This window comes from Canis lupus, chromosome 4 (assembly GCF_011100685.1).
Source record: "Canis lupus familiaris isolate Mischka breed German Shepherd chromosome 4, alternate assembly UU_Cfam_GSD_1.0, whole genome shotgun sequence".
NCBI classification, from domain to species: domain Eukaryota; kingdom Metazoa; phylum Chordata; class Mammalia; order Carnivora; family Canidae; genus Canis; species Canis lupus.
This window is the reverse complement of record NC_049225.1, coordinates 83,264,117-83,287,043: the sequence shown is the minus strand read 5'-3', so window position 1 is coordinate 83,287,043 and position 22,927 is coordinate 83,264,117. Positions and strand designations below refer to the sequence as shown.

The window sequence follows — 22,927 nt, the reverse complement described above, 5'->3', positions numbered from 1 at the left end:
TAAATGGAAAACTGAGATGAAAAATAATAAAGCCTCAGAACCTCAGCTTCAATATAAAAGAATCTCAAACACACGATGATAATATTTTGAAGGTTCAGGGATATTATTCAGCCTTTCAGCCTGCTGCCATATGTCAGATAAACATTTTGCATTACCCATAAGTGAGAATACCATTAGGTTATTGACATTTTAGTCATGTTAAAATATGTTTATCGTCATGAAAAGAGAAATGAAAGATCACATCTTTTTCCATGTACATTCTGGGTAAATTGCAGTGTTGGGCATTTTATTACATGTTGTTTTTCATTATTAATATATATACTATACCAGAGTAGGAACAGACTGGTTAAATATAATAAGCAATTAAACATTAAAATACAACTTACATGGAAATTGCACTTAGATGTTCAACCATAGAACTATCATGTTAGGTTGAAGCCCACTTTTCCTAACTTTTTTATGTGGAAGTTAAACGAAGTTTAAAGAGGTATGTTTGGATGCCAACTTGATAAGGAATGCCTGCTATGTTGGGTTCTATCAACTTTGTAGGGCTGGGGATAGATTTTACAGATTCCTTTTCCAGATGGTTCTCATGAGAACCGACTCGAAGCACAATCTGGAAGACCCAGGGTACGACAACCATTATTCTCAAAGACCATTGTGGACAGATATTTGATGAACAGACCCAGAGGTGAACAAGTGGGTCTGGCTGGTCCTCGTCATCCCTCCGTTAGCTGTTCTTCTTGATGCTTGGCCATAAGGAAACATAGCAACCTCAGGCCCAACGACCCCTATTTTCTTGGTTATCGACTCATAGAGGTAGTTGCTCAGATGAGACTACGCCTTCTTGTAGAACCCTATAGGAGCAACACATCATGATCTCCCTCCTCAATAGCCCCACTGCTTGTGTTCCCAGATTTCCTTGCACCTGTGATGGATCCATCTCTACTAGTGCTTCACTCAGAATAGGTGGAGGCCGCTTCTCTCTGATCCTCATCACTCACCTTCCAGACTGTCAGTTCCCCAGCTCACTGTCAATTGCATAAATTCATGCTAAAAAATAACCCTTTGTTCTCATGAAATTTAGAGTCCATTCTGCTTTCATGACTGAAGCCTAATTATAATTAATACACTGATTCAAGTTTATCAATACTGAAAGAACAATAACAACACCTCCATTAAAGAAAGTGCTATATAGAATGAATACTTGTGTCCTTCAAAATTCCTATCTTCAGACCCTAACTCTCTATATGAGGGTAATGGGAGGTGGGGCCTTTGGGAAACGGAAGGTGGAAATGAGGGTGGAGCTCTCGTGAATGAGATTAGTGCCCTTATTATGAAGACCCCAGAGAGTTCTCTTTTCTCTTCCACCCTGTGAGGACAAGAAGACCACTGTCCATGAATCAGAAAGTATGACACTTACCAGACAAAGAATCTTCCAGCACCTTGACCTTGGACTTGACTAACCTTGACCTTGAACTTCCTAGCTTTTAAAAAGGTGAAAAATAAATGGTGTTTAAGACACTAAGTTTATGTAATTCTTTATAGCAGTCCAAATGGACTAAGGCAGATAAAGGGAAATTTGCCTAAAGGCAAAAGACATTTCCTGAAATGTATATTTTGGCCTTTAATGCAATTTTTCTATTTAAAAGTTTGGGGGTTGGGGCAGCCTGGGTGGCTCAGCGGTTTAAGTGCCTGCCTTCGGCCCAGGGTGTGATCCTGGAGTCCCAGGATCGAGTCCCACGTCAGACTCCCTGCATGGAGCCTGCTCCTCCCTCTGTCTGTGTTTCTGTCTCTCTCTCTCTCTCTCTGTCATGAATAAATAAATAAAATCTTTAAAAAAAAAAGTTTGGGGGTTTCTCATGGTTGTTTTTATGGTAACACAACATGATGTTTTTGTTTTGTTTTGTTTTGTTATTTTTGCCAAATACATTTGTTGGTTTCTTTATTCTTTCTCTTATTTTCTTGATATATCCTAAGTTCTTTGTAACAAGTTAGAAAAATTAAGGAGTCAAATATCATATAAAATATCTATAAATGGAAAATGTTTACAATTCATATAAATGCACATAATTCTTATCCTTCATAAACAACATTTAAGTTTTATTTCTGTCTCTCCCTCTCCCCCCATCTGTCTCTCTCTGGATATATGTGTATATGTACATATGTGTTTCTATGTCTAGTTTACACTTGAAATGACTTATACCACCAGGAACTTGCAAATTCCAATTTGCTTTAAGTCAACTTAGCAACAAACACATGGGCACACGGACACATAAGGAGACACTTGTTTGCACATCCACACTTTCACCTTGGTTTGTAAGCTGCTGAACACTTAAAAGTACATGGATATTAGATGAAAGAAAACAGTGAATGAAGGTAATTTTTACCTTGTTTGAAAGGTATCATTGAAAAGGAATTTTCAGGAACAGTCAAGTTAAAAACTCTGATTTCAATTCATCAAGTACAATTGAGACCACAAAGTTAAAGCCACACACACAAACCAGAACTAAATACCACAGAGATTTCATTTCCTAGTTCTAGAACTCAGAGCAACATTTATCTCACAATAAGCAAATATGTAAGATTATTTGTGATTTTACTTTTCTTTAAAAATAATACTGAGTAGGTGTGCTCACTCTAAAGTATGGTCACATATACTTACAACACACAAAAGTCATATATGAAATCTAGAGCAATTTAGTCATTCATTTATTTATGTATATAAAATCTATTTATAAAGATGGCAAGTATTTACTATGTGCTAGCCCGCCAGACACTAGTTTATGTCTTGAAATATATTAGTACATAAGATGTAAAGATCCATGTTCTCCAAGTGCTTATAGAGGCAATAGAAATAAACAATAATCATGACACGGAAAAAGAACAATGTAAGAGGAGACAGCAGGTTGTGCTGCCTAAGGGTTTTGTGCAATTGGCACTACTATTCAACAGAATAGTAGGAATAGACTTCATAGAGAAGGGGCAACCTGAAGACGCTTGAAGGCAGCTAGCCAAGTCGGCATCTGTGACACAAAATTCCAGTCAGAAGGAATGGATGGAAAAGGTGGGAGTCAGCCTGTTAAGTTTCAGGAAAAGCCAAGAGAAGAACTGTGTGAGCAGAAATGAACAAGGGGAAGAATGTAGGAAGAATGATCAGAAATAAAACGAGGCAGCACAGATCAGAGAGACCCTTGGCATTTCCTCTTGAGGTAAATGGGGAGATGGCAGTTGGTTTTGAACACAATGGTAACATGATCTAACATATTTTCAAAAGATGTCTCTTGCTGTCGAGGCTAATCGTTGGAGGACTAGAAGCAAGATGGGTTGGGAGGCTCTTGCAGTATCCAGGTAAGCAATGTTTACTACCAGCATCGTGGGGACAACAGTGAAGCTGCTGAGAATGGGTTAGATCCTACATCAGCTTTGGAAGTAGAGAGGATTTCCTGGCAGAGGAGATATGCGATGTGAAAGAAGGAGAGGATGTAAGAGAGCTTGAGAAATTTTAGCTTGAATGAAAGCATGGAGTTTATCAATAGACATGGTAAAATCTGAGAATAGAATATACTTGTGAGTGAAGACCAAGAGTTCATTTTGGACATGTAAATTTCAGATGTCTATTAGGTATCCAAGTGTATCACATGCCAAGAAAGCAGTTGGGTAGAAGAGATTTAGAATTTGGGAGATCCGAGCTGTAGCCATAGATCTGGGAGTTGTCAACATATGGTGTTTAAAACTATGAACTTGGATTAGATCACTGCGTGTGTGTGGGTGTAGACAGACAGGAGAAAATGAAAGCTGCCTCGGTATTAAGGGAAGAGGAAAAGAAACCACCAAATAAAACTATGAAGGGATGGCTCGGGAGGTAAAAGATAAAACCAAAGGTGTATGGGCATCTGAGGATTCTAGTTTAAAATGATGTTAAAGGGGCAGCCCCGGTGGTGCAGCGGTTTGGCGCCGCCTGCAGCCCAGGGCGTGATCCTGGAGACCCTGGATCGAGTCCCATGTTGGGCTCTCTGCATGAAGCCTGCTTCTCCCTCTGCCTGTGTCTCTGTCTCTATGAATAAATAAATAAAATCTTTTTAAAAAATAAATAAAATGATGTTAAAGAGAGAGAAATGATGTTAAAGAGAGAGAAATTAATTGGACCAAATAATCACGATACAAATTAAATATAGAGAATAGTCTTCTTTATATTCATGCTTTTATGAATTGGCAGAAAGTTTCTGAAAGAATACATAGGAAACTGCTGGCGTGAACAGTTATCTCTAGGAAGTGAGATAGCAGGTAAGCAGGAAGGGAGAACACTTCAGTTTAACACACCCAGCAATAACTGATTTCCTTCCCCATGGCTATGCATTTCACTTCTAATGAAATATAAAAATATACTAATGCTAGAAAAATAATCTCCATCTATAAGAAAAAAATATATTAGATGACAACTGATGAAAACATCAAAGAGGTTATTTGTGAAGAGTAAAAAAAAAAAAAGGAAAGAAAAACATAAATCCTCAAAAATAGCATCCATGGAACTATAATCGAAACCCAAACTCCTGTTAATCCTTAAACATTACCTTCAGATGGCTTCTTTTAAAATGTAAACATGTCACTCGCAATAGATGTTGAATAAGTCATCTCAAAAATATTTTAAAATAACAGATGGCTAAAACTATTATTATATCTACACAGATAGTTAAGCGAAAGCTGTCTGTAACATCAGAGAAATGAACGTCCTATGACACTGAACATCGAAGAGGATGGGTTATAGGAGAGCCGTGTGATCCAATACAAGGCTGTCCATGAAGGACACGGCCCACAAGAGCCCTACACAAAGGAGTCCTCAAGGGTATTGACCATTATTGAGCCTGAGAAGGGTTAAGGACCAGCTCAGGTCAAGTAAATAACCCGGAATCCAGTACTAACCAATAATCCACCACCTTTCAGGCCAAAGGTACATGGTAAATCAGAAATAAGACATCTCTAGAGTGGTAAGTTACAAGGTGAGCGGTCATCCCAGAACTCTATGTGAAATCTCATAATAAAACTGGAAGTGCTGAATTACCAGAGAAGGTTGAAAACATTTCAGAAGGTTTTAGTATGGGACCAGAGAAGGTTGAAAACATTTCAAGAATTAAATGATGGGAAATTAGAGACTAGAAGTCTTGATATTTTTGTACTGAGTCATCAAAAATCCTCAAACTGATTCGTGCCATGATAAAAACCTTTTGATGCCATTTCCTAAAATGCTTTTCAAATCATGCGTAATAAGCCAAAGGAAAAGTAAAAAATGCATGCCTTTATACATTTTGTAATGTTTTTACATTTCTTTAAGTTTTATCAGGGAAAGACGGGTACATTGTTTGTGTGTTTGTTATTGTAGAGAGAATTTTGTCTCTACCTCTTCAGCCTAAAATTAGCCTCTTATTATCATGGAGTTTGAAACTTTCCTTGGCATTAAAAAATGGAAGAATAAATACATTTACAAAAATTGGTTAAGTAATAACCATTAATGAAAATATCTTGGCTCTGTGTTAAAGTTATCAGTCATAGCTCTGTGACTGGGACACAGAATATAATAATTTTTCAGGATAGTTCTCTGTGAATCCACAATACTGGGGAATTTTTCCCAAGTTTATTTGTAAAAACACTCATAATTTACTAGTTCTCCATGGTGACATGAACTAATGGACCATCTTTAAATAAATTCACTTAGAGATCCAGGATATGGCACACTGCTCTCTTTTTCTGTAGTGCTGTAAAATTAGCATCAAACCCAGAAGAATTCACCATTCTTCACCTCCCCCATGGTTGTCATCCCTGCACCGTAAATCACCGAGCAAGAATAAATGAAGTTGTTTTTCTCCTGTCATTCATATTTCATACAGCTTTCTCTATAGCGTAGAAGTATTTCATTTTTAGGAAGGATTAATGCCAAAGGGTTTATTGCCTTCTATCAGAAACATTTAGCTAGCTGTAGAGATGTTACTGAAGAAGTTGCTTTTAACATTTGTGTCTGTATGCACACATGCAAACACTGTGATAAACATGCAATGTGAGGGCATCACAGAAATGCTTTGAGAAGCATTTACAATATATTTCCAGTGGATTTTCCTTAACTTTCAAGATTTCTTAGCATAGAAAGAGACGTGCCTCTAAAGAGACGATAATTAATAGCAAAAACAGACATATCGAGGAAGCAATCACCATTGTTGGCATTATATAACAGATCTTTGGCTCCTTGATATGACATCTATAATTGACCTAACTTTTTTTTTTTTTTTTTTTTTTTTTTTTTTAAGTGAAAGACTGATTCAATGTCCCAGTCTTGTCTCTCTGCATGTCTGGGTAAATGTGCGCAAGGGAGCAAAGACAGACAGTGAATGTGAACACAATTTTAGGGATGCTTAACTGAGGGAGGGGGAAAAACAAAGAGAATGTCTGCCTTTCTGTTCCAGAAGATACCCAGCTGAACTCCTGAATAAGCAGCTGATATTCTTATGAAGAAATTGAGCCTTTGCTGAAATTTTGATACTCCTGGCAAAAAATGATTCATCTGGAGTTATAAGGCATAAAGCTTCATTGGACTTGCACACTAAGATTTCCTGTAATGACTTATAAATCTACAGGAGCAAGGGAAGGGGCCTGACTCATTATTTGGTTGTGATAACATGACCCACATGCATGTTAGGGGATAATGGGCAACTTAGCTCCCTGCAAATCAAACAGCTCCATGATCCATCATTAACCTAAGTGGGCCTCCGTTTATTGAAGCAGCCCTCTCAATGAATAGGTCACAACCTGTACAAAAGCTCAGAGATTCGTTAATGTTCCAAGGACTTAAGAGTCTATCAGATAAGATGGCCTGAGCATGTACAAAATTGTAGGCACTTTGGACAGCTAACACGCTTTGGTGTGTATATAAATATTTTAAAGAATATTCTTTGAAACGTGGTTTAAACAGGGCGTGCTGCATTTGTGAGATTATCCTGCATCAATGTGGATATGTGTCAAGTTGAAAGGAAAAGAAAGGACTCTGTGGAGAGATACTCCACAAGAGGAAATAAGTTTCCACTCTAAACCGACTTTCATAATGCAATTAACTCCATTAGGGAGAATGGAATTTTGAATACTGTTCAAATTAAGGCAGTGTGGTTAGAAGTAGCAGCAATTCAGGAAGAATTAGCAATGCCCTTCTGAAGAGAGCTACTGAATTAAACCTTGGAGGGTTGTGAGATTAAGCCATTTAATTGTTACTTTAGGAGCTCTGGACTTTGCACAGACACAAGTCCAGGTGTTAATACTGATTCTCCTCTGTTCTCTCCAGATAACAAAACTGAATCTCAGAGCCAATTAAGACAAATCTTTAAAGGCCCTTTTCCCCCCTTTTTAGTGTATCCTGGGAGGTTTATTTTAATTGTGGACACCATGGGGAATCCGGGACAGTATTGAATCTTGAGTTGAAAAGATAACTAGTACTTGTCCAAATTATTCTGCCTTAAGTTTAAGACCATTTTTTTTTTGGTAGGCTGACACTCAAATTATATTCTTTTATTCCCTCAATAATCTTAACAGAACACTGTTTCAGTACTGAACACAGGCACAAACGGCATCAGCAGTTAGTGATTATTATATTTGCAGGCCAAGTTATATGCACGAATATATTACTATAAAAAGTCACATTGGGGGGAGGAGCAAGATGGCGGAAGAGTAGGGTCCCCAAATCACCTGTCTCCACCAAACTACCTAGAAAACCTTCAAATTATCCTGAAAATCTATGAATTCGGCCTGAGATTTAAAGAGAGAACAGCTGGAATGCGACAGTGAGAAGAGTTCGCGCTTCTATCAAGGTAGGAAGACGGGGAAAAAGAAATAAAGAAACAAAGGCCTCCGAGGGGGAGGGGCCCCGCGAGGAGCCGGGCTGAGGCCGGGGCGAGGGTCCCCAGGACAGGAGAGCCCCGTCCCGGAGGAGCAGGAGCTGCACCGACCTTCCCGGGGGAAAGGGGCTCGCGGGGAGTTGGAGCAGGACCCAGGAGGGCGAGGATGCCCTCGGGCTCCCTGGGACAGTAACAGAGCAACTGCGCGCCCAGGAGAGTGCGCCGAGCTCCCTAAGGGCTGCAGCGCGCACGGGGGGACCCGGAGCAGCTGGAGGGGCTCGGGGGCGGCTCCGCAGAGGGGGCTGCGCGGCCCCGGGAGCAGCTCGGAGGGGCTCGGGCAGAGGAAGAGGCTCCGTGCGGAGGGGGCTGCGCGGTTCCAGGAGCAGCTCGGAGGGGCTCGGGCGGCGGCTCCGCGGAGGGGGCTGCGCGGCCCGGGAGCGCGAATCCACCAGCGCAGGCTCCGGAGCACAGGGCGCCGGGACACAGCCCAGGATCCCGCCTCCCCCGGGACAGGCAGAGGCCGGGAGGGCCCAGGACACCAAGGACGCTCCTGCCCCAGCTGAGCAGATCAGCGGCCCCGCCCCGGAGCCTCCAGGCCCTGCAGACGGAGTTCCTGCCGGAGCTGAATCCAGGTTTCCAGAGCTGCCCCGCCACTGGGGCTGTTCCTCCTGCGGCCTCACGGGGTAAACAACCCCCACCGAGCCCTGCACCAGGCAGGGGCACAGCAGCTCCCCCAACTGCTAACACCTGAAAATCAGCACAACAGGCCCCTCCCCCAGAAGATCAGCTAGACGGACAACTTCCAGGAGAAGCCAAGGGACTTAAAGTACACAGAATCAGAAGATACTCCCCGGTGGTTCTTTTTGTTTTTGTTTTTGTTTTTGTTTTGTTTTGCTTTTTGATTTGTTTCCTTCCCCCACCCCCTTTTTTTCTCCTTTCTTTTTCGTTCTCTTTTTCTTCTTTTTTTTTTTCTTTTTTCTCGTTTTTTTTCTTTTCTTCCCCTTTTTTTTTCTCTTTCTCTTTTCTTTCCTTCTTTCTCTCCTCTCTTTTTCTCTTTTTCCCAATACAATTTGCTTTTGGCCACTCTGCACTGAGCAAAATGACTAGAAGGAAAACCTCACCTCAAAAGAAAGAATCAGAAACAGTCCTCTCTCCCACAGAGTTACAAAATCTGGATTACAATTCAATGTCAGAAAGCCAATTCAGAAGCACTATTATACAGCTACTGGTGGCTCTAGAAAAAAGTATAAAGGACTCAAGAGACTTCATGACTGCAGAATTTAGAGCTAATCAGGCAGAAATTAAAAATCAATTGAATGAGATGCAATCCAAACTAGAAGTCCTAACGACGAGGGTTAACGAGGTGGAAGAACGAGTGAGTGACATAGAAGACAAGTTGATAGCAAAGAGGGAAACTGAGGAAAAAAGAGACAAACAATTAAAAGACCATGAAGATAGATTAAGGGAAATAAACGACAGTCTGAGGAAGAAAAACCTACGTTTAATTGGGGTTCCCGAGGGCGCCGAAAGGGACAGAGGGCCAGAATATGTATTTGAACAAATTCTAGCTGAAAACTTTCCTAATCTGGGAAGGGAAACAGGCATTCAGATCCAGGAAATAGAGAGATCCCCCCCTAAAATCAATAAAAACCGTTCAACACCTCGACATTTAATTGTGAAGCTTGCAAATTCCAAAGATAAGGAGAAGATCCTTAAAGCAGCAAGAGACAAGAAATCCCTGACTTTTATGGGGAGGAGTATTAGGGTAACAGCAGACCTCTCCACAGAGACCTGGCAGGCCAGAAAGGGCTGGCAGGATATATTCAGGGTCCTAAATGAGAAGAACATGCAACCAAGAATACTTTATCCAGCAAGGCTCTCATTCAAAATGGAAGGAGAGATAAAGAGCTTCCAAGACAGGCAGCAACTAAAAGAATATGTGACCTCCAAACCAGCTCTGCAAGAAATTTTAAGGGGTACTCTTAAAATTCCCCTTTAAGAAGAAGTTCAGTGGAACAGTCCACAAAAACAAAGACTGAATAGATATCATGATGACACTAAACTCATATCTCTCAATAGTAACTCTGAATGTGAACGGGCTTAATGACCCCATCAAAAGGCGCAGGGTTTCAGACTGGATAAAAAAGCAGGACCCATCTATTTGCTGTCTACAAGAGACTCATTTTAGACAGAAGGACACCTACAGCCTGAAAATAAAAGGTTGGAGAACCATTTACCATTCGAATGGTCCTCAAAAGAAAGCAGGGGTAGCCATCCTTATATCAGATAAACTAAAATTTACCCCAAAGACTGTAGTGAGAGATGAAGAGGGACACTATATCATACTTAAAGGATCTATTCAACAAGAGGACTTAACAATCCTCAATATATATGCTCCGAATGTGGGAGCTGCCAAATATATAAATCAATTATTAACCAAAGTGAAGAAATACTTAGATAATAATACACTTATACTTGGTGACTTCAATCTAGCTCTTTCTATACTCGATAGGTCTTCTAAGCAAAACATCTCCAAAGAAACGAGAGCTTTAAATGATACACTGGAACAGATGGATTTCACAGATATCTACAGAACTTTACATCCAAACTCAACTGAATACACATTCTTCTCAAGCGCACATGGAACTTTCTCCAGAATAGACCACATATTGGGTCACAAATCGGGTCTGAACCGATACCAAAAGATTGGGATTGTCCCCTGCATATTCTCGGACCATAATGCCTTGAAATTAGAACTAAATCACAACAAGAAGTTTGGAAGGACCTCAAACACATGGAGGTTAAGGACCATCCTGCTAAAAGATAAAAGGGTCAACCAGGAAATTAAGGAAGAATTAAAAAGATTCATGGAAACTAATGAGAATGAAGATACAACCGTTCAAAATCTTTGGGATGCAGCAAAAGCAGTCCTAAGGGGGAAATACATCGCAATACAAGCATCCATTCAAAAACTGGAAAGAACTCAAATACAAAAGCTAACCTTACACATAAAGGAGCTAGAGAAAAAACAGCAAATAGAACCTACACCCAAGAGAAGAAGGGAGTTAATAAAGATTCGAGCAGAACTCAATGAAATCGAGACCAGAAGAACTGTGGAACAGATCAACAGAACCAGGAGTTGGTTCTTTGAAAGAATTAATAAGATAGATAAACCATTAGCCAGCCTTATTAAAAAGAAGAGAGAGAAGACTCAAATTAATAAAATCATGAATGAGAAAGGAGAGATCACTACCAACACCAAGGAAATACAAACGATTTTAAAAACATATTATGAACAGCTATACGCCAATAAATTAAGCAATCTAGAAGAAATGGACGCATTCCTGGAAAGCCACAAACTACCAAAACTGGAACAGGAAGAAATAGAAAACCTGAACAGGCCAATAACCAGGGAGGAAATTGAAGCAGTCATCAAAAATCTCCCAAGACACAAGAGTCCAGGGCCAGATGGCTTCCCAGGAGAATTTTATCAAACGTTTAAAGAAGAAATCATACCTATTCTCCTAAAGCTGTTTGGAAAGATAGAAAGAGATGGAGTACTTCCAAATTCGTTCTATGAAGCCAGCATCACCTTAATTCCAAAGCCAGACAAAGACCCCGCCAGAAAGGAGAATTACAGACCAATATCCCTGATGAACATGGATGCAAAAATTCTCAACAAGATACTGGCCAATAGGATCCAACAGTACATTAAGAAAATTATTCACCATGACCAAGTAGGATTTATCCCCGGGACACAAGGCTGGTTCAACACCCGTAAAACAATCAATGTGATTCATCATATCAGCAAGAGAAAAACCAAGAACCATATGATCCTCTCATTGGATGCAGAGAAAGCATTTGACAAAATACAGCATCCATTCCTGATCAAAACTCTTCAGAGTATAGGGATAGAGGGAACATTCCTCGACATCTTAAAAGCCATCTACGAAAAGCCCACAGCAAATATCATTCTCAATGGGGAAGCACTGGGAGCCTTTCCCCTAAGATCAGGAACAAGACAGGGATGTCCACTCTCACCACTGCTATTCAACATAGTACTGGAAGTCCTAGCCTCAGCAATCAGACAACAAAAAGACATTAAAGGCATTCAAATTGGCAAAGAAGAAGTCAAACTCTCCCTCTTCGCCGATGACATGATACTCTACATAGAAAACCCAAAAGTCTCCACCCCAAGATTGCTAGAACTCATACAGCAATTCGGTAGCGTTGCAGGATACAAAATCAATGCCCAGAAGTCAGTGGCATTTCTATACACTAACAATGAGACTGAAGAAAGAGAAATTAAGGAGTCAATCCCATTTACAATTGCACCCAAAAGCATAAGATACCTAGGAATAAACCTCACCAAAGATGTAAAGGATCTATACCCTAAAAACTATAGAACACTTCTGAAAGAAATTGAGGAAGACACAAAGAGATGGAAAAATATTCCATGCTCATGGATTGGCAGAATTAATATTGTGAAAATGTCAATGTTACCCAGGGCAATATACACGTTTAATGCAATCCCTATCAAAATACCATGGACTTTCTTCAGAGAGTTAGAACAAATTATTTTAAGATTTGTGTGGAATCAGAAAAGACCCCGAATAGCCAGGGGAATTTTAAAAAAGAAAACCATATCTGGGGGCATCACAATGCCAGATTTCAGGTTGTACTACAAAGCTGTGGTCATCAAGACAGTGTGGTACTGGCACAAAAACAGACACATAGATCAGTGGAACAGAATAGAGAATCCAGAAGTGGACCCTGAACTTTATGGGCAACTAATATTCGATAAAGGAGGAAAGACTATCCATTGGAAGAAAGACAGTCTCTTCAATAAATGGTGCTGGGAACATTGGACATCCACATGCAGAAGAATGAAACTAGACCACTCTCTTTCACCATACACAAAGATAAACTCAAAATGGATGAAAGATCTAAATGTGAGACAAGAGTCCATCAAAATCCTAGAGGAGAACACAGGCAACACCCTTTTTGAACTCGGCCATAGTAACTTCTTGCAAGATACATCCACGAAGGCAAAAGAAACAAAAGCAAAAATGAACTATTGGGACTTCATCAAGATAAGAAGCTTTTGCACAGCAAAGGATACAGTCAACAAAACTCAAAGACAACCTACAGAATGGGAGAATATATTTGCAAATGACATATCAGATAAAGGGCTAGTTTCCAAGATCTATAAAGAACTTATTAAACTCAACACCAAAGAAACAAACAATCCAATCATGAAATGGGCAAAAGACATGAACAGAAATCTCACAGAGGAAGACATAGAGATGGCCAACATGCATATGAGAAAATGCTCTGCATCACTTGCCATCAGGGAAATACAAATGAAAACTACAATGAGATACCACCTCACACCAGTGAGAATGGGGAAAATTAACAAGGCAGGAAACAACAAATGTTGGAGAGGATGCGGAGAAAAGGGAACCCTCTTACACTGTTGGTGGGAATGTGAACTGGTGCAGCCACTCTGGAAAACTGTGTGGAGGTTCCTCAAACAGTTAAAAATATACCTGCCCTACGACCCAGCAATTGCACTGTTGGGGATTTACCCCAAAGATACAAATGCAATGAAACGCCGGGACACCTGCACCCCGATGTTTCTAGCAGCAATGGCCACGATAGCCAAACTGTGGAAGGAGCCTCGGTGTCCAACGAAAGATGAATGGATAAAGAAGATGTGGTTTATGTACACAATGGAATATTACTCAGCTATTAGAAATGACAAATACCCACCATTTGCTTCAACGTGGATGGAACTGGAGGGTATTATGCTGAGTGAAGTAAGTCAGTCGGAGAAGGACAAACATTATATGTTCTCATTCATTTGGGGAATATAAATAATAGTGAAAGGGAAAATAAGGGTAGGGAGAAGAAATGTGTGGGAAATATCAGAAAGGGAGACAGAACGTAAAGACTGCTAACTCTGGGAAACGAACTAGGGGTGGTAGAAGGGGAGGAGGGCGGGGGGTGGGAGTGAATGGGTGACGGGCACTGGGTGTTATTCTGTATGTTAGTAAATTGAACACCAATAAAAAAAAATAAAAAAAAAAAAAAAAAAAAAAAAAAAAAAAAAAAAAAAAAAAGTCACATTAATTCACAAGAATGCCTCACTCTCCTCCCTAAAGATTACCACTCTTAACATATCATCATGTAAATCATTCAAATTCTATTTATATGCATGTGTATGTTTAAGTAAATTTATGTGCCCATATCCATTCTTTCATTTATTAATTTATTCATTTACTCAAACACTTCTAGAGGGCTCCTAAGTGACAGACACTATTGTATGGCTTTCCTCATGTGGTCTGCATTTTGTTAGGGAAGACAGACAATATAATGTAGCATCATGTAAGCTGAAGCAGGTCCTATTTAAAGAAAATTAAGTGTGGATAAAGGTGGAGCTATTTCTTCTAGGGAAGGAAATGCTATATATAGACAGCGATTAAAAAAATGTAGCTCTGAAGTAGGGATATTTAAACCAAGATCTATGTAAAGGGAAGGATAAGTTGGGTGAATGCAGTCCCTGTGTCAGGGATAAACTCAGCATAATGAGAATGAAAAGAAAAGGGTTAAGCCAGGTACTGTCTTTAAACCATGGAAAGTACTTTAACAGTGATATTGAAGGGTTTGCATCTGGTTACTATGCAATGAACTGGGGGAGGGGAGGAGATAACAATAGAAGCTGAAAGACCTATTTGGAAACTGGGACATAGTGGTTGGATAAAAGGTACAAGTAGAAGTGACTGGATTAAAGATGTACTTAACAGTAAGACCAGGAAGCCGGTGGATTTAATATTGGTGCTGATTGTGGAGAGAAGAGAGAAAAGCAGAGCCTTAGTGCTCACCGTAAATTCTTAAGAAATTGAACAAATCATTACCTAATTAACTGAGATGAAGCAGATTAGAAAAATGAATATATTTGGGTTGTGGTGAGGAGTAGACATTAGGAGCTTGGTTTTAAAAAATGTGTCATATGATTGTTACATGTTGCTATGAATTGCATGTGATTCTGGGGGGGGCCCATATGTTGAATTGCCAACTCCCAATATGATGGTTTTTGGAGGTGGGGCCATTGGGGAGTAGGTAGGGTTAGATGATGTCATAGGGGTGGGGTCCTCACCATGGGATTAGTGCCCTTGTAAGAAGAGAGAAGAGATAACTTACTCCCATGCTTTCCATGTAGGAGCTCCAAGAAGTCACATGAGGACACAGTGGAAAAACAGCCATCTACAAGCCGGGAAGAAAGTTCTCACCAGGAGCCCAATCAGCCAGCACTTTAATCCTAGACTTCCAGCCTCCTTAATCATAAGAAAAGAAGTTTCTGTGGCTTAAACCACCCAGTTTGTGGTACTGTGTTCTGGCGGCCCAGGCAGCCAAATACAGACGTGTAAGTAGAAATACTGAGTAGGCATCTGGAGGTTAGGGTCTCATGCTCAGCACAAAAATTGGAGACAAAGACATAGATTTGGAAAGAGTCATTAAAATGGATTAAAACCTATGCTACTGGATGGGACTACCTCTTCAGTAAGTTTCTAAAGAGGTGAGCAGGGATACCCTGATAGTTTCTATTCATAGATCTGAAGACAAGAGAACTCAGCAGAAAATGAGAAAAAGTGGTCAGTGAGAAAAGAACAAAATCAGAAGACAATGACAAGCACGTGAAAATATTTCTGCAGAGATAATGCGAGCATCCAAACTGCTAGGTTTTGAAATGTGATGGATGCTGCCAAATTTCCCTCCAAAAAGATTCCACAGTTTATAACATAGCCAAAAATCTATGAGATGGGCTGGTGTTCTCGTGGTATGATTGTGTATTTTGAATATGCCTGACATTTTTGTTTTTCAAAAGTAATACCTACATTACAATATTGCTGGTCCGGAGGTATGTGCAAACGTCGGGGCTAGGACAGATCACGTATAAATTTTCATTTATACCATTGTTCCCCTCATCACTGGTATTACATAATGATAGTCATATAAAATTCCTTGTTAAATAAACATGTGAGATACTGAAGATTAGAATGTGTTAAGAATAACTGTCTCTTTAATACTGCAGTTAAAATTTATTTTGTTTATATTTAGTATATACAAGAATATGTTGTATATGCAAGATTACTTGATGACAACTTACAACTCTAATTCTAGTTGCAACAGCCACAATTCTAACGCCGAACCTCCTTCTATGTAAGGACCTTTAAGGGGTGACCTTCTAGTAGCCCGTTTAGTACAAATACCAGATATTGATTTAGATAATGAGTTGTCTTAGTGTGAGACTCTCTTCTATTTCAGAAAAGTCTTCTTGGCTTCCCATTCTTGCCTAAGTAAAAATATAACATAAAACCTTGCCAAGAGCTTATTTTTCACTTTCCACTCACAATCTTATTGCTAGTAATTAAAGAAGAGTAGAGTTTCAGCACAATCTTACTTTTAAATCGGCCTGAAATCACATCCCTTGGAGTAATGGCTACCTTTCATGGAAATAAATATTGACTCACAAAGTTGTAGGAGGACATTTCCTTTTGGATACAATATTATTTCCTTGTTACTCCAAGTATTCCTATATTCTCTACTCAGAATTTTTTTTTTTAAATTGTATTTGTTTATTTGAGATAGAATGAGAGAGAGAGTGAGCAAGCAAGCACATGAGCAGGGGGAAAAGGAGAAGCCAGCTCCCTGCTAAGCAGGGAGCCTGACGCGGGGCTCCATCCAAGGACCCTGGGATCATGACCTGAGCTGAAGGCAATTGCTTAACCCACTGAACCCCCGGCGCTCCCCCGCCCCGAAATAATTTTAAATACATAATACCATTTTTCCCCATGGGCAGTCTTTTAATGTTAATTTCCTCTACTTCTCAACATTTACCAGGCACCTGATCTCTGCCAATTAAATTTAAAAGTATTACTTCAGATAAATTAATTAGCATCACATTTTGGTTGATTATCTCCTAACAATCCTTTTTGGCATTCAAGATATTTTAATAAATGTTGAAATGTCAGCTAAGCTTATTTGATATTTGGCTTTTGGAGACTATTTCACTTGTGTTATTAAAATTAATGACACCTTCTAATTGTATCTTCTCCCCTATGCCCTGGTTATTGTAAATTCTAATCTTCTTTCTATTGTTTCAAAAACTCAGAGTTTTCCAGGTTAAATTTGAAATTCCTAGAGATGAAGGGGCAAGAAAAGACAGATTGGTAGGTGGTGGATTTTAACAAGTAAAAGAGCCTACATACAAGATTTGTTGTGGGTGCCCACAAGATGAGTTGATCTCCGCATCTGCCTACCAGAATCTTAAAAGATTCTGTAGAGGCCTTCATGAGGTTCAATCACATGTTCGGTCTGATGGTCTCAATAATACTTTACTTTCTTAAGGCTATGCCCTTGAAATAGCTCCTTGTGTGAGAATGGCGGGCAGAGAGTGCATTCCAAGGACAGGGGAGAGGATGAAGAGGAGCCGCTGATTGCCCAGATCTGGCTCAAGGCTCAAGAGGAGGTCACAACCTTTTGATGACCTCCTCCCACACTCTAGGATCTTGATCCATCATTCATATTGTTTTCTCTTTCTAATGATCTCCATCTCACCTAGTCACATGCTCAAGTCTCTATAAAAAATAGTAATCCCACAAACTTCCCTTGACTCTGTATTTTCTTTTTTTTTCTTTTTTTTTTTTTTTTGACTGTATTTTCTATTTAGCGATCTATTCCGCCTTTTTCTTGACTTCAAAAACCTCTCCAAATATGGTGGTAACAGTTTTATCACAATCTAAACTCGCTGATTATTTAAACTACCAGAAACATCCGTGCCTATTCATTAAAAAGCATTCTTGCCAAAAAATAAGTGGAATTATTTTTAGAAAAGTGACCTGTGAACCACTTCCATCCCAACATGGCAAACAGATTACAGCATATAACAAATGCTGGCCACTATATGTTTTCATCTAACCCACGGAGCCAGCTCTGGCTGCAGTTAATCTCTACAAATCTACTGCTATAGTCATGGAAATTTCTAAAGAGAAAGACCTATTAGTGAATGTTGTCTATGTGGTACTAAATCAAGAGAAGAAACCAAAGATCAAAAAGCTAAGTAAAACATATACCCCAAAGTACCTACAGAATAAGTCTCAAAATTTGGATTCATACTACCGTCTGACTCCCAAGTTTTGATCTTCCCACATCATCACGCAGACAGTGAATCAAGATTCTCATCTTTAATTGGAGAAAAACATTTTTTTTGGATATCATAATAACTTTCCGGTCAATAGAAGTTACAGAACTTACGAAGTATAGGGTACACTTCTAGTATAATCAATCATGCCTGTAACTGGCATCCTACTCTGTGCGTTAGTCTACAGTCACAGCCTGTGCCCAATATCTACTTCTTTGGTACTTGGAATTAAGTATGCATCATTCAGCTATCTGAACATGTAGATTTAGGAGTTGATACACGAGTCGTGGATTTCTCCATTGGGTATCTGTGCACAAACTGGTCCCTCTCCTTCTCTGACCAGAATCTTCATACCTCTATGCATGAGATACACATATTTTAAGAAGATTTTTACATTGCTCAAATAGCACATTCCTTATATTCTAGGTGATATAAATCCATTTGTAGAGTAATGACTTAGATGTTCACAGAGCAAGGGTAATGAAAGAAAACCATAACCCTTCAGCGAAAAAAAAATAACTGAGGCATACTGAAGACTCAGTTGATCCCTTAATACCACGAGCTGTAATATAAAGTGATACAAACCTGAATGGAGCTAAATTCACAAAAATAGTAAATATAAGGCTTGTTTCCCATAGTTTAACAAAAGCTTATTAAATTAAGTGATAATCAATAACTGAACTAATGAATTCTTAGGATGTTAACCAGGATTTCAAAAAAAGTAGAATAACACTATGTGAAATCCATCTGTTATTCAATTTTACAGTACTCATAATTTTCTTAGTCTTTTCTAAAAATGTGACTTGCTGCATATTATTAGTCATCTTACCATGTGATGCTTAAAAATAGCTTTGAGTAACCACTATTGATATTCAACACAGACGGAATTATTCACATTCACACACAAATAAATACACGCACACGCGCGTGCACAAGGCACTTCCCTTTAAAAGTTTGGTAAAGACATCTCACCCTTTTAGCATAGTAATTTATAAAAAAAAAATGCAATTACCTTAAAGCCAAAAGTTAAAATGCTTTTAAAAGCCATAAGAGTGCAAATTGCTCAATTATCATGTATTAGTAAAGTGAAAGGAAATTTCCCAGTAAAATCATAAATCTTCATTCATTATTTTACTTTTCAAGATATAAATTGAGCCAATTCATCAACATAAAATTCCATATTTGTTAAACGGGAAAGATAAAATAGTTTCCACTTCCAGTTAAATACAAACAGAGTCACGAACTGGTGCAAAATACTATCTGTTGATGTGGGAACACGGACATGGTAATACAGGACATAATGACTTTAAACACAGCTTTGTTAAGAGACTAAAGAAATGATATCTTACCTTAAATGAGACATCTGCAATCACACTTTTCTTCTGGAAGTATGAAGACACGTCTAATAGTCTACTAGTAAGTCATTTTATTACACCGTCCTTAGATTTGATATTTTTACATGAAAACATGGCTCACTTCTGAAGAAAACCATCACTGTATGCATCTTCCTATCACAATTGTTAGGCAGATTTAAAGACATGACATCTAAATGACATAGGTATGAAAACACAGTAATATTTCACATTTCGTGTAAGAACAGTTTCGGCAGACTATTTGCAGTACCATTTCATCAGCAAGAGTGATTTGATGTTCATCACCAAGCATTCTAAGAGGTGAGTGACAGATATTCTTATTAACCACAAAATGATAAAAGATTGATCTCAATCAATATCACAGCCTATTACATGAAATATGTTCTTCGAAAATAGATGCGAAAGATGCTCAGTCTAAGGAGATCAGTTTTTGCTCCATCCTTTAAGGACGCAGTCATACTGAGATGTAAGTATGTCACGTGAGGCATCAGCAGGGATTTTTTTTTCCCCATCAACTAAGCACTGCTTTTGCTGTGATAAGAACTTAATATGTATGATCCCACATATAAAACAAACGATGCTTCCCTCCCATTGTAATTCGGCTCTATTTGAATTATCTAAAATGATCACATCACTACATCACTAAGCAGATCATTGGAAAGAATCAGGTCCAGTAGCAAAAAAAGCATTCTTGGCTTGAAAACTACCCCCTACTGCTTGAAAATGGTACATAGCAGTAGAAGTTAAGAATCCGGAAACTGGAGATTTGCTTAACACAACAGAAGAAAAAAAAAATGTGGAAAATACGTTGTTGTTGTTGTTGTTGTTGTTGTTTTTGATTATTTTATGTTAATGAGAAAGGCACTAAACAATTACAGGGTTAAACGAGGAAGTCAGTCTTTGAAGTAAGAATTATTAGTAAAAGAGAAAATATATTCTGGAATCGGATTTTCAAGTTAACATGAAACCTCTTTTTGCTACAGTAGTTTCTACGGCAGGTAGAGGAACTGTCCCTAGATCTGGTCACTGAACAAGCTAACGTGCCAGTTAGTTAAATCAGTTAAGTGGAAGCTTCTACTTGGTGTGTGGCTAAGCTCTCGAGCATTCCAAAACAATTCGTCAATCCACTGCTTATGGCTTGGGAAGAGTAACCATCTGCCTTTCAATTCTGAAAAGACTTTCTGCTGGAATCATGGAAATATTTATAAGAAAAACCCATTCAGTTAATTTCCTTCTTAGAAATAATAATAAAGACATAGAAGTTAAAGTGATTCTCAAATTGCTTAGGATGATTTAATGAATAAATGATGCCATTGAATGATGAGCTTCAGCTATGCATCTGGATTTTATAAATCTAAAAACCAATCGGGTATGCTGAAAAGACGGAGCCAACTAATACCTGGTCGGCATGGCTGGATTTTCATGTTTTGGTCATGTTTAGGGTAATTTAAAGCTGTAAACACATTTTCAGAACCTGCTCTATTTAATCCCCCACACACACACCTCAGTACGTAAGGTAATTTTCTAGCTGAGGAGTTTGTGAATGAGTTTCAAAATACCTGATAAGAAATTGAGAATCATGAAATGGTCACAGAATCACCCAAAAGTATGTCAGTTCTCACTCCAGAGAGTACATACAGAGAAACAGGTCTTAAGAGCCATCAAGCACTCTGAATACAGAGGTTCTGAAGCCACTGTGATTTCCACGGAGAAAGAATGATGTTTAAAAGGGAGAAAACGTTTGCAAAATACTGAAGGTCTCGAAAAAAAAAAAAAAAAAGATTTGTCAGCATGCCCTATACTGCACATGTGTCTTGCTTTCTAAGTGTATGATCAAATGATTGATACCTTTAAGATTCTTTAAAAAATGCATATTATATAACCCACAGCAGATCTGGTCATCTGTGTCTCTTGCACTTGTCTCCAATTAGTTTTTTGGTAGGAAACTTGGATAGCTGGATGCTGAGAGACTCCTTATCAAAGTACTTAAATAGCTTTACAGTTCTCTTGCGGAGAATGAAGTTTTAAAATACACATGTCTCAATACACATCAGTGGAGAAGGATGTGGGGATGTTACTGTAGTTAAACAAACAAACAAAAAAAAGTGGGGATGGGTATATTTACAGAAGCTTTTTGAAAATAAAGCAGAATTTTGTCATTAAAAAATAGATGGATAAAGCCATTTAACAAAACAACCAGTGCAACACCTCCCCTGCAAAATGCTTTCCTTTGGAAAATTCAGCCCCACAAAGTAAGGATCCTCTGGGTCAAGGCGCGCCTCTCCCTTCCCCTGTAACTGAACCTGTGCCTCTGAAGCCTGGGGGAGCGTGGAGGAGCCTGGAGGAGCCTGGGGGAGCTAGGGGAGGCTGGGGGAGGCTGGAGGAGGCTGGGGGAGGCTGGAGGAGGCTGGAGGAACTGGGGGAGCTGGAGGGGGCTGTGGGAGGCTGAGGGAGGCTTGGGGAGGCTGGGGGGGGCTGGGGGAGCTGAGGGAGCTGAGGGAGCTGAGGGAGCTGGGGGAGCTGGGGGAGCCTGGGGGAGCTGGGGGCGCTGGGGAGCTGGGGGACCTGGAGGAGCTGGGGGGGCTGGGGAGCTGGGGGCGCTGGGGAGCTGGGGGACCTGGAGGAGCTGGGGGAGCTGGGGAGCTGGGGGAACTGGGGGAGCTGGGGGAACTGGGGGAGCTGGAGGAGCTAGGGGAGCTGGAGGAGCTGGGGGAGCTGAGGGAGCCTGGGGGAGCCTGGGGGAGCTGGGCGAGCTGGAGAAGCTGGGGAGTCTGAGGGACCTGGGGGAGCTGAGGGAGCTGGGGAGCTGGGGGACCTGGGGGAGCCTGGGGGAGCTGAGGGAGCTGGGGAGCTGGGGGACCTGGGGGAGCTGGAGGAGCTGGAGGAGCTGGAGGAGCTAGGGGAGCTAGGGGAGCAGGAGGAGCTGGGGGAGCTGAGGGAGCCTGGGGGAGCCTGGGGGAGCTGGGCGAGCTGGAGAAGCTGGGGAGTCTGAGGGACCTGGGGGAGCTGGAGGAGTTGGGGGAGCTGGAGGAGCTGGGGGAGCTGGAGGAGCCTGGGGGAGCTGAGGGAGCTGGGGAGCTGGGGGACCTGCGGGAGCCTGGGGGAGCTGAGGGAGCTGGGGTAGCTGGGGAGTCTGAGGGACCTGGGGGAGCTGGAGGAGTTGGGGGAGCTGGAGGAGTTTGGGGAGCTGGAGGAGCCTGGGGGAGCTGGAGGAGCCTGGGGGAGCTGAGGGAGCTGGGGAGCTGGGGGACCTGCGGGAGCCTGGGGGAGCTGAGGGAGCTGGGGGAGCTGGGGAGTCTGAGGGACCTGGGGGAGCTGGAGGAGCTGGGGGAGCTGGAGGAGTTGGGGGAGCTGGAGGAGTTGGGGGAGCTGGGGGAGCTGGAGGAGCCTGGGGGAGCTGAGGGAGCTGGGGGAGCTGGGGAGTCTGAGGGACCTGGGGGAGCTGGAGGAGCTGGGGGAGCTGGAGGAGCCTGGGG

At 40.7% G+C, this 22,927-nt stretch overlaps 1 protein-coding gene across 2 annotated transcripts in view; it reads right to left on the bottom strand.

Moving 5' to 3' along the window:
* Nucleotides 1-22,927, bottom strand: part of CDH12 (cadherin 12) — a 1,036,190-nt gene that overhangs the window by 1,012,777 nt on the left and 486 nt on the right. The gene's annotated exons all lie outside the window — the stretch shown is intronic.